The 13,135-nt window shown below is 41.2% G+C and overlaps 1 long non-coding RNA gene across 1 annotated transcript in view; it reads right to left on the bottom strand.

Annotated features, from left to right (window-relative positions):
• Nucleotides 1–3,306, bottom strand: part of LOC118341545 — an 11,838-nt gene extending 8,532 nt beyond the window's left edge. Inside the window, exons 1-2 of the long non-coding RNA XR_004797440.1 lie at nt 3,295–3,306; nt 632–635 (exon numbers count right to left, since the gene is read on the bottom strand). This is a non-coding gene — a long non-coding RNA (uncharacterized LOC118341545). The remainder of the gene's footprint in view (nt 1–631; nt 636–3,294) is intronic.
• Nucleotides 3,307–13,135: the final 9,829 nt, after the last annotated feature.

The raw sequence follows: 13,135 nt of genomic DNA, 5'->3' as shown, positions 1-13,135 counted from the left end.
TTTGTTGGTATGGGGCTGGATAACATTATGACCATTGAATTTAAGCCTAGCGGCGTTGTTCCTTTGGGTTTCGCTGGTTTTGTTATTTTTGTAGTGTTTGGGTAAAAGCGGTCAGAGCTTTGTCTCTGGAACATGTCCGTGGTTTTGGGGTGGTTGCCAATGGTCACTTTCCCACGGCCAGCGGCCTTTGGTGCATAGGAACCCGCCGCAAGTAACAAACATGAAGACTTTTTTCGTTTTGTCGTTTTGTCGTTTTGTTCGTTAGATCAGGTTAGGCAGGTCAGATAGAGGGAATCTGTGCTCTGTTTTGGTGGGTATTGGACCTTATACGCACTGTGTTGGCATTTACTTTGGTCTTCAGGAGAATTTGTAGTATCTGACAAGAGACAAGACTGGAAACAGTGGGAAACAGCTAGCCTGCAGCTAGAACGTCTGCCTACCAGCACAATTAATTTTTTAAGTTTAATTAATTAATTACTAATTAACACATTATATTTCTTTGTTTAATTTGTAAACAAATAGTACTATAATTTCTGGTTTTAGGGGGAGTGATGTACGTAGATCACCTGTTGACAAACAACAGCATCCGCTCAGCACTTCTGTGCAGTGTTTCTTCTGGTTGCCTGGCAACCTATCTGTAACAACAAAACTCCAAGAAGTCAGTGCACCTGTGAGATAATACTCATAAGCCAAAAACCTATTTACTATGTAGTGCGCTAAATTTACTGTCCGCCATCTTATTTGAGTGTATAAATTCATCCACTACACTACATGATGCCCTTAAAAACTCACAATGGCACTAAAAAAGGTAGTGTCCATGTCATGTACACTACTTTTTAACAGTCCCACAATACAATGCAACCAAGGGGAAATTGTAGTATTTCCATTATCTGAGAAAAGTTCTCACTGAAACACATACTTCTATTTCTATTAAGGCTATTTTGAACACGTGTATTGGTTTCCTGGCTTGATTTCTGCCACCTTTCTCTTCCTGTAGGAGGTTGAATGAGTTTCTTTGAAGACCTTACACCGCCCATTCAAGGAAAAAAACATCTTCCCTCCCCCCTTACATATTTTATAATAAAATGTTTTTGTTGAATGCAAGTGGTTGCCTTGTATATTTTTCACTACTGACCAAACTCTTGGCTTAAATTAAACAGTTGCTGGTATTCATTCACTTTATGTGAGTAATTATGACAATATATGCACAATAAAAATATGAATGCATACATACTGTAAATTTATTCTAGGTAATGGGAGCACTCCTCCTTCCCTCCTATATTCAACACAGAAAAAGTGATAACTGTCTCTCTTGCAACACAAAAAATGCTGTTATTGCTGCAAATATATTCACTGCTGTCTGTCTTGCTGCAAACCATTCAAACAGGTAGACAAAGCGGATTTGTTTGGAACTGTGGAGAGCTACGTGAACCACATGAGCGTGTGGTGGCAAGATCAAAGCATGTCGTAGATCTCTTTTTCAATGCCTTTCTAGTAAAGCTCTTACCGAGGAAACATAACCCTATCACGATTTTATGATTTCTTCCCATTTTTCACAGATAGCATGTCAAGCTGCTTTTTACCAAGAAATAGTTACAGCATGCACAGTAACTCCCTGCTTTCCCCTGCCCTCTGATGAAGACGCACCTGCTGTTGAAATGTTAGTCATTCAGTAAACCAGTATACCATACCTCCAGTATACTTTGGACTATATCTCTGAAGTCTCTCCTGATACAAGATTGCCGTACTCTGAGAGCACCGGACAGGCCTTTTTCCTTGTGAGTCGGCTGAAGCATGTTTGACGTCCTTCATCACCATGCTTTCAGTCTCATTGCTAAGCTAATTGCCTCACCTTACATAAGGTGGAGACAAGAGTGGTATTAAACTTGATCTAATGCAAAAAAGGCAAATAAGCACATTTCTCAAAATGTTGAACTATTCTTTGAAAGTAGTCCTGTAGGGATAATAACAGGTGTTGGCATGCTGTAAAGAGGAAAACTGTAAGGTCTTCCAGTATTACTTTAGTAGAAGTGCTGCTATTGTTTCTGTTTTAGTCACTGATTGATGCTAACATGCTGGAAAACCACCTTACGTGTTCATTATAGCAGAGCAGACAGAGCCAAAGCTCAATGAATGAACTTGTTTAATCAGAAAGAGCCACACAGACTGTTCTGGACACACAGGTGAACTGTTGGACTGTCAGTAGATGAGTTGGATCAGGTTTTTGGGGAGTTGCCCAACAGGCCCAGCAGGACCAAACATAATGAGGGTTTTGCTGCAAACACCTAAAGGACTCTGTCCAGAATGATTTCATCTTTCATCTTCCTGCAAAACTTAATGACATGAAGCTTGTATGGATCCCGTTCAAAATCCTCTATCACAGAAGCAGCTGCATCACTCTGTGGCAAGAGGGTGGTCGGTACTTGTCATGGTGGCAGCCAAAGAGCTAAAGCAGGTGCTGACTGAAGACATAGACCTTCCAAGCTCGGTTGGTGTGTACAGTGAGGAACCAGAGGTCCAGAAGGAAACCACAGATTCATGCAGCAGGAGATCAAAGAGGTGATGGATGATGACTTCTGGACAGTTACTTCCAGTGAGCGTATGTGATATGGATGGTAACTGCAGCATGAATTAGTTACTTTATGGTTTTCACAATATATTAGTGGAGGAGAAACTACGGTAAGCACACAATGTGTGAAAAACGCAAACACCCCCATCTAAAGCCAGTGTTTGGTTTGTCTGTTCTAGGCTACTACAGAAACATGGCAGTTCAACACAGCATCTATAGATATAAATGGTTCATTCTAAGGTAACAAATCCAGAACGATACTTATTTTCAGGTGATTATACACTAATGAAAACACAACATATTGTGCATATTATGTTCCTCCTAATAGATCCTCAGAATGAGACTTCCCCTTGAGCTAGACTTGGTTAGACACACAGAGGATCAAGTGAAAGGAACAGAAAACATTTCATTTCTCTGCAGTGTCATGTTGTCAGACACTTATAATTATAATCTGAGTCGTCAGTGGCAAAAACCTTTAATGGACGTAGTTTGACGTAGACGATGAAGGATTACATTGTAGCTCCTTTTACGGCTGCAAACTGCAGTGCTGTCACTTAGTACTAGACCAAATAAAAAATGGTTGTCCTCATCAAGCACTTTGACACAAAAACAGTTGGAAATAAGGTCCAGGTGGAAAAATAAGTCACCCTTTAAGGAGGGGTTTCTGTCAAGTATCATTACTAATTCTGCTCATAAGGAACACGATTATTGACATATTGATTGACACGAGATGAGATACACCAATCAGTTCATACGCATTAGATCCAGTGTGTAACATTTAGGAGGATCTATTAGCAGAAATGGAGCATAATCTTCATAGGTACTGTATGTTTTCATCAGTAATAATCACCTGAATATAAAAATCATTGTGTTTTTGTTGATGAGCTGTTTTTATCTACAGACATCGCAGTTCGCCATGCAGTCGACCATATTGAACCGCCATGTTTCTACAGTAGTCCAGAACAGACAAACCAAACACTGACTGTAGATAGAGCCTTTTTGTGTTTCTCCTACACACTTCACAGCCCATTCTCATTCCCAGGTTGTCAAATACAGACGCGAGTGGTTTTCAGTTGGTTGGAATCAGCAACTTCACTAGATGCCACTATATTCTGTCTGATTGAAACCGTGGGTGGTATGTCACTGTGACTGAAAGTGCTCATATGGAAACATTACTGTTAGCTACTTGTTTATATGATTTTGGAAATCTAATCAAATGAATTTGGCTTCATGAAAATCATCAGCATTGACAGCAACTGAATGAACAAACATACAGACAAGGTTGTCAAACACTGTTGTCAAAGAACCATCAAAAACATTTAGTGAAAAAAAGGAACCAACACGCAAAGCAAACACTAATTTACATGCAAGTGTGTGAATGGAGGGTGTGCGTATGAGGCACTCTTTTTGAAGTGTATTAATGGAAAGATAAGCACAACTGTCAAATATGATTTCCTTTAACTCATGCTGCTAAGTCAGCCAGCAGCCATCTGGCTCCCCCTGACACACACACACGCACACACACACAGACACACACACAACAAACTCAGTGGGAATGACAATCTGAGGGCATGCAGTCAGAGAGGATATTATGACAGGCCAGAGTGACCATAACTCCCAACTGATATGGAGCATTCAGACAGTTCATACTCTCTCTCTCTTACAACAAACACACACTTACACAACCCTGACAAAGTGATGAAAAAAGCCTGGTCTCTATTTTATAGGCCTGGAGAACAATGTAATTTAGTAACTCCTACTTTTTCTTCTCTCTTTAAGGCATTTGTGTAACCATCCAAGGCTCTCAAGGGCTATAAATCCACTAAACCAGCTCAGTCCATCGAGGACAAGGCACAATTAAATAAACTCAAAAGCAAGACTGCGTGCTCCCGGTGATAGCTGAACTGTTGTGTTTCCCCACTGCAGAGTTCAAAGGATATCACTGATCATACAAAGCCACACATCAAGCAAATGCAACAACACAAGACATAGCAAGCCAGATGATATTATAGCAAAAATGGCTGGCTCAGCGTCTGTCTGCGACCTTTCATTTCTTTAAGTTCTCACTGACCAAAAGCCAGTCTGAGATTTACTCTTGTCAAGCGGCCTCTTTCCTTTTCTCTTCTTAGCTTCCTCCGTCAACATCCTCAAGGGTCTCTTCACCTCTGCCATGATGTCTGAAGAGGCTGCCGAGCCCTGTTACGTTGCCTGCTCACTTGGATCCAGCACAACACTGGCTCCGCTCCCTGTCAGCTGTCCCCGCTGGCTACCTCTCGCCCCGGCCCTGAAAACCTTCTCGCAGCAATCCAAAGCTCCTGTGAACAGCAACGCTGCATGGCTAACCGAACTAACTAGCTTCAGCAGCTATGTTACAGTTAGTGGTTACCTCACTTCAGAGTAAAGCAAGTAAAGCTTTGTGTCCATCAGGAAACTCTGTAAATCGCAGAGAGTTGAGGCGGAGGACATCCGAGGGGAAAACCAAAAAACATTTTCTCCATAAAACCTGAACTAGTTTCACCAAAATCAGTGACAGAGTTGGTGGTGTGCAACAGTGCTCTAAATCATTACACATTTCTTGTGACCCAGCAACCAAAGTTATAGAGTGCAGAGTGGGAATGACAGAGGCACCATCCGGCCTATTAAAGTCAGTGTACCATCAAAATGATTTTGAAGCCATTATTGTAAAATAGTTGCATAATATTGCTTTAAAGCCCTGCACAATGTGTGGTGCTGTGCCTCTGGCTGAGCACCAAACATGATGTTCAAGTTGTTGATGTGACACAAGCGAAGCGAATAAAAGGATGAACCCTTGTGCTGTGAAAATGTTGACGCCCACAATAAGAAACTGTGGCAGCGACAGGCTCAGCACATGACTAACTGTGGTCAGCTGGCTTTGTGCTGACAGAAAACTCAAACACTGTAGGTTTTTGTTGAATAATGTTTGCAATTTTTCCACAACACAGCCTCAGAAAACTTTCCATTTTAAATGAAGTACTGTATGACATTGTACAACACAAACCAGCCAGTCAACAGTTTACATTTTAGGGACTCTTTAATCCAGAGTGACTAATGGTGCTGACCAGGTAGGAGCATCACTATTGGATGAATCTGTGACCTTTGATCATATAGATGACTAGAAATGCTGTGTATCATAGAATGTGTTGGTGTACTTTAGATTCAGTGAGAATTGTTTGAAATAACAATGTGACACTGAAAACATGCAACTTACATAAAGCAACCATTCAGCAGTTACAATCTGTGGTCCAAGTGACCTGCTTTGTGCTTAAATTGAGCACAGTTTACCAGTACTGAGGCTTGATTTGTGATGAAACATTTTAAACCCTTTCTGGTGCCCTGATAAGTTATGCATCAAAAGGACTTTCTGTGGAAATTATTAAAATATGCACACAGAAAATGGTTCACAGAAAGGAGTTGTATAATGTTGCACCGAGCATTACTTTTCTCAGTGTTTTTTTTTTTCTTGTATCTTCTGATATAATGTAATTAACTGGATGTTCTCCAGCGTAGTTAGGGGGGGCAGAGTAATGTCAGCACAGTTAAAGATCATAGGGAGATATGCAGGAATACTGTAAGCACATGCAGCACAGACAGTACACATGTGCAGTTATATGACTGCAAGTATAAACATACATGTGGCCAAAACTTAAAACAGGAGGTTACATCTCTGTTTATTATGGAGGCTGATGAAATTAACCATAATGTAATGTAGAACCAGTGTAGCCCAGCTATCTGGAAGATTTTACAAAGGCGCATTCAGGTGGACTAGCTGTGTTATTAGCCTTGAGCTAGCTGGCCCTTAACCGGAGAAAGGTAATCCAAACCTAGAGGATGAAGACTTTGAAATGGGGTTTAATTAGTTTTGGGAAAACTTGGCCCTGGGCTGAGACTAGCACTGGGCTACGAACTCGCTGCGATAAAACCCGCAAAAGATCAAGTGAAGATGGCAGTGCCCATAGGGTTTCGAGTTAATGCTGTGTTTAGATGTCTGTGAGAAGAGGCTTACGTGTGGTGGGAATGGCAGGATGGAAGAATGGAGCAAGGAAGTGAAGGGGAGAATGAGAGGGAAAGACGAAGCAGGGATTGTGGGCTACAGGAAAGTATTAAAGCAAACACAGCAGGGATGGAGGGAAGAAGGACGGAGGGGAAGAGGGTTGGGAGCACAGACAGAGAAAGGAGAGGATTAAGATAAAGGGAATAGATAGGAGGAGTAAGAAATGTCTGAAAAGCATATGAGCTCAACAAGAACTAATATTCTCTACTCTCAATTCCCCACACGTAAACGGTAAGTCATGTGGTTTGTGCCTTCCAAAATGACCCATATATCTGTTCATAGAGGATTCATATTAGAGTTTTCTAGTCCGTCGTCTTTATGACTAAAATATAGGCAACTGATAGTACCTGGTTGAAGCAGCCATAATACGTATGTTTAGATTAACAATGACTAGTTGTAAATGAAAGGGGTTGATATTAGTGTCAAAAACTCCCTTCATCTCTATGGAGCACTTTAGTGTCTTTCAGCTCATTGTTTTGGTTTTAAGCCATTTAGCGGCCTTGGTGTCAGATATTTACCTCATCCACCTCAGTTGGTGGAGACCAGAGCTAAAAGGAACGTGAACATTAAGCTTAAATACATCAGGGGGCTGGAAAAATTATAATATTATTATTATTATAATCCAAAAGAAATGCTAATGCACCCTGTGTCTGCTGGATGTGTTAGAGTTTGCTAACATGTTAACTGTATCAGCTTAAAATATGATATGTTAGTGTTGTGTTTACAGGTTGTGTCTGCTGCCCTCCGGACATCAGTTCACGCAGATTTCATCTGATGAAAATACTGCCTTTATGGTTGAGAGAAACAAACACTGTAGGGAGGCGGGATGCAAACTGCAGTCTCCAGTGTCAAACATAGTCTTTGTATGGCCAAACATCCTCCTCGACTTACACCTTGACTCCATATACTCCCTGAACACTGTGCACAGTAATCTACTAATGTAATGTCCCTACATAGTAATGTCACAATACTTGTGGCTTTGCTACTGAGAGAGGACAGCCATTATTTGCATTACCACAAGATGTCACATTAAATGTGTATGTAAACAGGTCATCATAAGGATTTCTTCAAATGCCTGTTGAGGTTTTCCTCGATATTCCTTCTTCTTTCCCTCCACTAAGGAAACTGCTGCTGCTTGTTATTTGTTGCTCGTTACCAAGCTAACACCATGTGAGCAGAACAAGTGAAAGAAGAAGTAAAAGAGAGAAGTGTTGTTTGGACAAGGTAATGCAGCTTGCTCAGTAGGATTGTTTTCGTGCCAAAATCAAGCACTAACACTGTCAAGGAGATCGGGAGGGAGATCTCTGTGTGTATTTGTTGAAAAGGGAAGTGGACAGAGTCAAGCAAGGTAAAATGATACAAGCAATAAGCACACAGAGGAAAAAAATAAAAAACAGCTTTGCCAGCCTTGCCCAGTCCGGCCCACAGTGTGTGATTTGAACCCACTCCAACTGAGAGAGCAAATAAATCTTTCCACGTGAAGGACAGGTAAGGACAGGAGATACATAAGCTACATTTGACCAACAACATGCACAACTCTCTTACTGCCTCTATACCCCAATGTAGGGTGGGCTATAGCTCACAGCAATATCTCAAAACACGTTCAATGTATCACAGACTGTTGAAAGATAGCATTGATAGCACTGATATTATGGCTCAACAGAGAGCTATTTACCAATCAGGCCACAGGCACAGAAAGGATCATAAATAATTAAGCCTCCGTTCAGTCGGCACTTTCAAATTCCAGGAAGTATTAACGATTGGTATGTCCATAAATGTCAGTAAACACTCCAGGTTGAGGACAGAAGGTCTAATCAGGTTCTGATGTAATCAACTCAAGGAGCTGATACAGGAGCAACACTCTGGGGAACTCAATCAAGTCAAGCGTGACACGGTTTCTTTTCGCTGCACAGCTTTGTTGAATCACAACAAGAGGATTTTAGCTTCACGGTCACTAAACTCATGTATTGATGTCAGGGGAGTTGTGTTGTCTTGCTGTTCTCCTTATCTGATTCAAAGACCTTGATTAGACCTTGCTAAGGGACACTCAAGACGAACATTGGTCTGGTAGTGACACTGATCCCGGTGAGCCATAAACTGGCTTATTATTGCCCAGATTAAAAAACACAATATATCACTGCTTTTCACTTTCAACATATATGATTTGGGCTCAGGGGGATGAAATGTCTCTAATTTTAGTCTTACATAACCTAACAAATCAGTTTTTAATGAAGGGAAGGCTCTTCAGGGTCACAATAATGGGTTTCTTCAGTCTCAATCACATATTAAAAGATTTTTTTTTAATGAACAGAGCTGTGGCTGGCTGCTGCGCTCATCAGTCTCATTTTATTTACAGCACCAGCTCTGCTCAGTGTGTTTGAGTACAGACTGGAACAACGGGAACTTCCCCTCTCATAAAAATAAGCTTCACTGCACTTTATTGCAGAGCATTGGTCAGACACTGCTGTCACGTTACAGCTGCTGCCCCTCACTGTCCCCCTCTGTACTGGAAAGCCTTTAATCGTTTTTATTTCTCTCTGAGTACTGACAGTATGTTGGATTCTGGGTCTGATGTCCACAGGCTGATTTCACAAGTTCTTTAGGATTTTCCCATTTTTATGAGATAATTGCGACCATAAATGTTTACCAGCCATGGTTTCACTATACTGATTACTGTTGTTGGTGCAAGACAAAGGTAACATATCCATCTTGAGATCTGAAGGATCGAAGTAAGACTTAATATAATGAAATATAACCCCTGGCACACCATATTTACACCTAAAATGCATCCACGATCATGAGCAAATTACAAGAAATAACACATTACCCAGCCTGAGTTCTGAACTAGTTGTTTTGTATGCTTTAACCCAGAGGTTACATGGCGGTCTAAAACGCTACGAGGGCTTATAAGATTTAATTTTAGGGGTCACAAGATGATTAATGGGCTGGTGAAAAAGAAAACAACAATGCTCAAATTTGAATTCATCTTTTGGGACCTTTGTGTTTTGTAAATTATTGCATTATTAACCCTTTAACTAACATCTATTACCATTAAACGTTCTGCTCATTTTAGAAAACTATACCAGCTCGATCTTGAGGTTTAATATATAATCCACCACAGTGATCAACCACCATTGAGGTCCACTGCCGTCCCTCCACCTCGTATTTCTTAGGTGCTGGTTGTACCCCTGAGCCTCTGAACTTTCTGTAATAGCCTGTCATAGATGTCATTGGCAGCACTATAGGCTGCTGTGCAGTGCAACATTTGTTCAGTGTATTGCAGGCAGACATTTTGCATGGCAGGCATTTTGACGTTTCATAGCAGTAAAAGAACTGGTGTCACTGATGATATTAGTAATAGCTGCATTTTTAGGTGTGCCAGTTCAAGGCTCCTGCTGATGTGTATATAGACTGAGACACATAATTGAACAACAAGACGTTGAACAACAAATTAAGTCCTTTGGTCCAGACTTGCATATCTCAAAAACTATTGGATACATTGCCACGGGGACATTCATGGCCAGTGGATGAATCCTAATAACTTTGATAATTCCCTTACTTTTCCTCTGGCATCATTATCAGGTCAAAATTTGCATTTGCCCATGACCTTCTCATCAGTCTCAACTGTACTTTGTGTTTAATTACCAAATGTTAGCATGCTAACACACTAAACTAATTTGGCAAACCGAGCCAAGCTGCTAGCGTGGCCGTAGACTTTACATGCATATTTTTCATCATGTCGATCTAATATGGACGATCCCAATAGGTTTTCGACTTTTTTTATGAAAATATTGTGTTTTTGCTGCAGAAAGTTAAAAGAAAAAAATAGGCTTTCTGTTGCTAACAATAAAGTTGATGTCATATCCCTGTCAGTTCAGTCAATCCCAGTGGAGGCTCTGTCAGAGCCCACACTGACTGATCTGAAACCAGGGGCCTCAGGCACACAAGTTCTGCTGGACAAACAGACAGACAAATACATGTTTAGACAAAGCTGAGCACCATGGACCTGTATGCCAACACACCAGATGTGACATGTGCACACACACATATACACACTGGCAAACTTGACATGTCAATAATAAGGTTCACAGTCATCCTCATTCTGCTGCAGCTCTCCTCTCCTGACCCTTTCCCTTCATTCTCACTTCTGCATTATTCTTCCTCTTCCACCTCTCATGTCTTCTGTCACCCTCTCTTGTTCTCTGTCTTCTCCCCCTTAATGTGGCTTTGGCTCTCTCTGTCTTGTCCTCTCTTGTAATTGACAGCTCCTGCTGGGCGACCTAAGATGCCTCTATTAAAATTGCAGGGCTTCTCAGTCACATTGCATTGTCCCTCTGTATTTTCTAAGTACGTGTTTCACAAAACCAGGTGCCATATTCCTTCGGCTGGTGGTTCCCTACGTGACATCGGAACAAGAAAACATAATCTTGGGTCCTACATTAACCTCTTTTAAAAGACTTTTTGGACATAAGTTTGAATGTGATGTTTGAGCACAATCTACGTCAACGAAGTGCAGGCACACAGATCTGATTTTTGGACTCCTTCTGGTCTTCCTCTATTACAGTGAGATAGTCTGGCTTAAATCAGATAGTATCTGTTTAGACAGTGATATGGAGATGATCCACATGCCACAAATTATAAATAACCACTTTCTGTTGGGGTCAAAGCAGGCCTGTAACTACCATAGAGGACATTGAGGTCTTCAGTTCTTTATGTTCATTCATATTCGTCACACAGATGACACAATTGATCAAATGAAGGACTTACTTAAATATAACACCACATGTATACATCCACCATTTCATGACCAAATTACAAGTAATGTGAGTATAACCCCGCTGTGAGTAAGTTCTGTACTAGTTGTGGTGGTTCACAACAATGGTGGTCTGGAGCCCACCAAGCGCTCAGAAGATGAATAATGGACAGGGAAATAAAGAAAACAACAATGCACAAGTTTGAATTCATGTTTTGGACTTAAATCTTTGTTTTTGTGATATATTGCATAACTAACTATAACAGTACAGTCTTGAAACATAAGATATATGAACTTAAGATATATGAACTCCACAATAGTGAACAACCACCAGTGAGGTCCATTGCCGTCCCTCCTGCTTGTATTTTTTAGATGCTGGCTGTGACACTAGCTGTAGTCATATGACGCTTACCACAGGGTTGATCTCATTACTGTCATCACTACATTTTTTATTCAGTGTTGGATTTATCATTACGAATTTATTTGAAGTTTCCAAGAAGACACTGCTTTTCAAGGCTGGATTACAAACCTTCTGAGAGGGATACACGGCATCAGGAGCCAGTAGGCCTAATGTTTACCTTTCCTCATCTTCACACCGTTTCTTCTGCTCTCTTCACTTTAGGGAGATAACAGACTTTTCTAGGTCTTCAGAAAGTAGTATTTATTAACTGACAACCTGTAACTGTACATTTACTGCGTCATTGACAATTTATTGCTAAACTTTTTATCTGTTCAGCTCACGTTCACTGGCTCTACAGACTGAAATTAGAATTTTAAAAATAACTATATATGGCCTTAGTTACAGTATATCACAATATATTGAATCATAACCCTTGTATCGTGATACCCATCATACCGCCAGATTCTCGCCAATACGCAGGCCTGATGGAGACGAATTACTCTGTCAAAAGCTAAAAGGAAAATATGAAGTGCAGTCTAATCCAAGCGTAGCCCCACAACCAAAACTCAGAGCACATGATGGAAACCTGCTATTAACTCTTTACAACGGTCAATATCATATAGAGGCCCCGCACAGTCACACAGATGTTTGCAGTTATGGCTGATTAGTGCTTTGGTCAGGTTGCAGTTCGGTGAAACTATGGAAGAGATTTCCTGAGGTTGCCAAACTCATTGACTAATAATGATGATGGAGATTATGAACAGATGCAACAAGTGTTAGGAGAGTGTCAGAGATGTCAATCAATCACGGTCTGTGCATGCTCACACAGCCCTGAGTAGAGGTCTAATCAGGCTAAATAATTGCAGACACCTGTGTAGGTAGGGGCACAATGGCTGTAGGCTACAGGGGGGTTAATGATTTCAGATGATGTTCACATAAAATACTTATTTTCTATGAGTCTTCTGCTGCTAGAAAATCCCTTGAATCTAAAACACCTGACATCTGAAGCCACTTGGGGGATATTTAAAGGGCCTGGATGTCAACAAACATGTCAAAGGCTCCTGTTTCACTATGCAATGCTCCTGCAGTGAATCCCCGCTGCTTCCTTGTGTGTACTGGAAAGGCCATATAAGGCAGAAGATCTGCCTTGGACCTTGAGACCTGTGTCCCGTGATAGAGACACACTGGAGTGGAGAGCAACATGTGCTTGACAATGAACCCCTGCCAGCGCGAGCCGATACGATCTCCTGTGTTTGGGAAGGGAGAGGACACGAGCTCAAGTCGTGTCCCGTTGCTGCATATATGAAGGAGGGTGCGCGTGGAAAAGTGCGCAGCTGATGC

Source organism: Morone saxatilis, unplaced genomic scaffold (genome assembly GCF_004916995.1).
Source record: "Morone saxatilis isolate NCDOM2014 unplaced genomic scaffold, NCSU_SB_2.0 Contig8, whole genome shotgun sequence".
NCBI lineage: Eukaryota > Metazoa > Chordata > Actinopteri > Moronidae > Morone > Morone saxatilis.
This window is presented reverse-complemented; position numbering and strand designations above follow the sequence as displayed.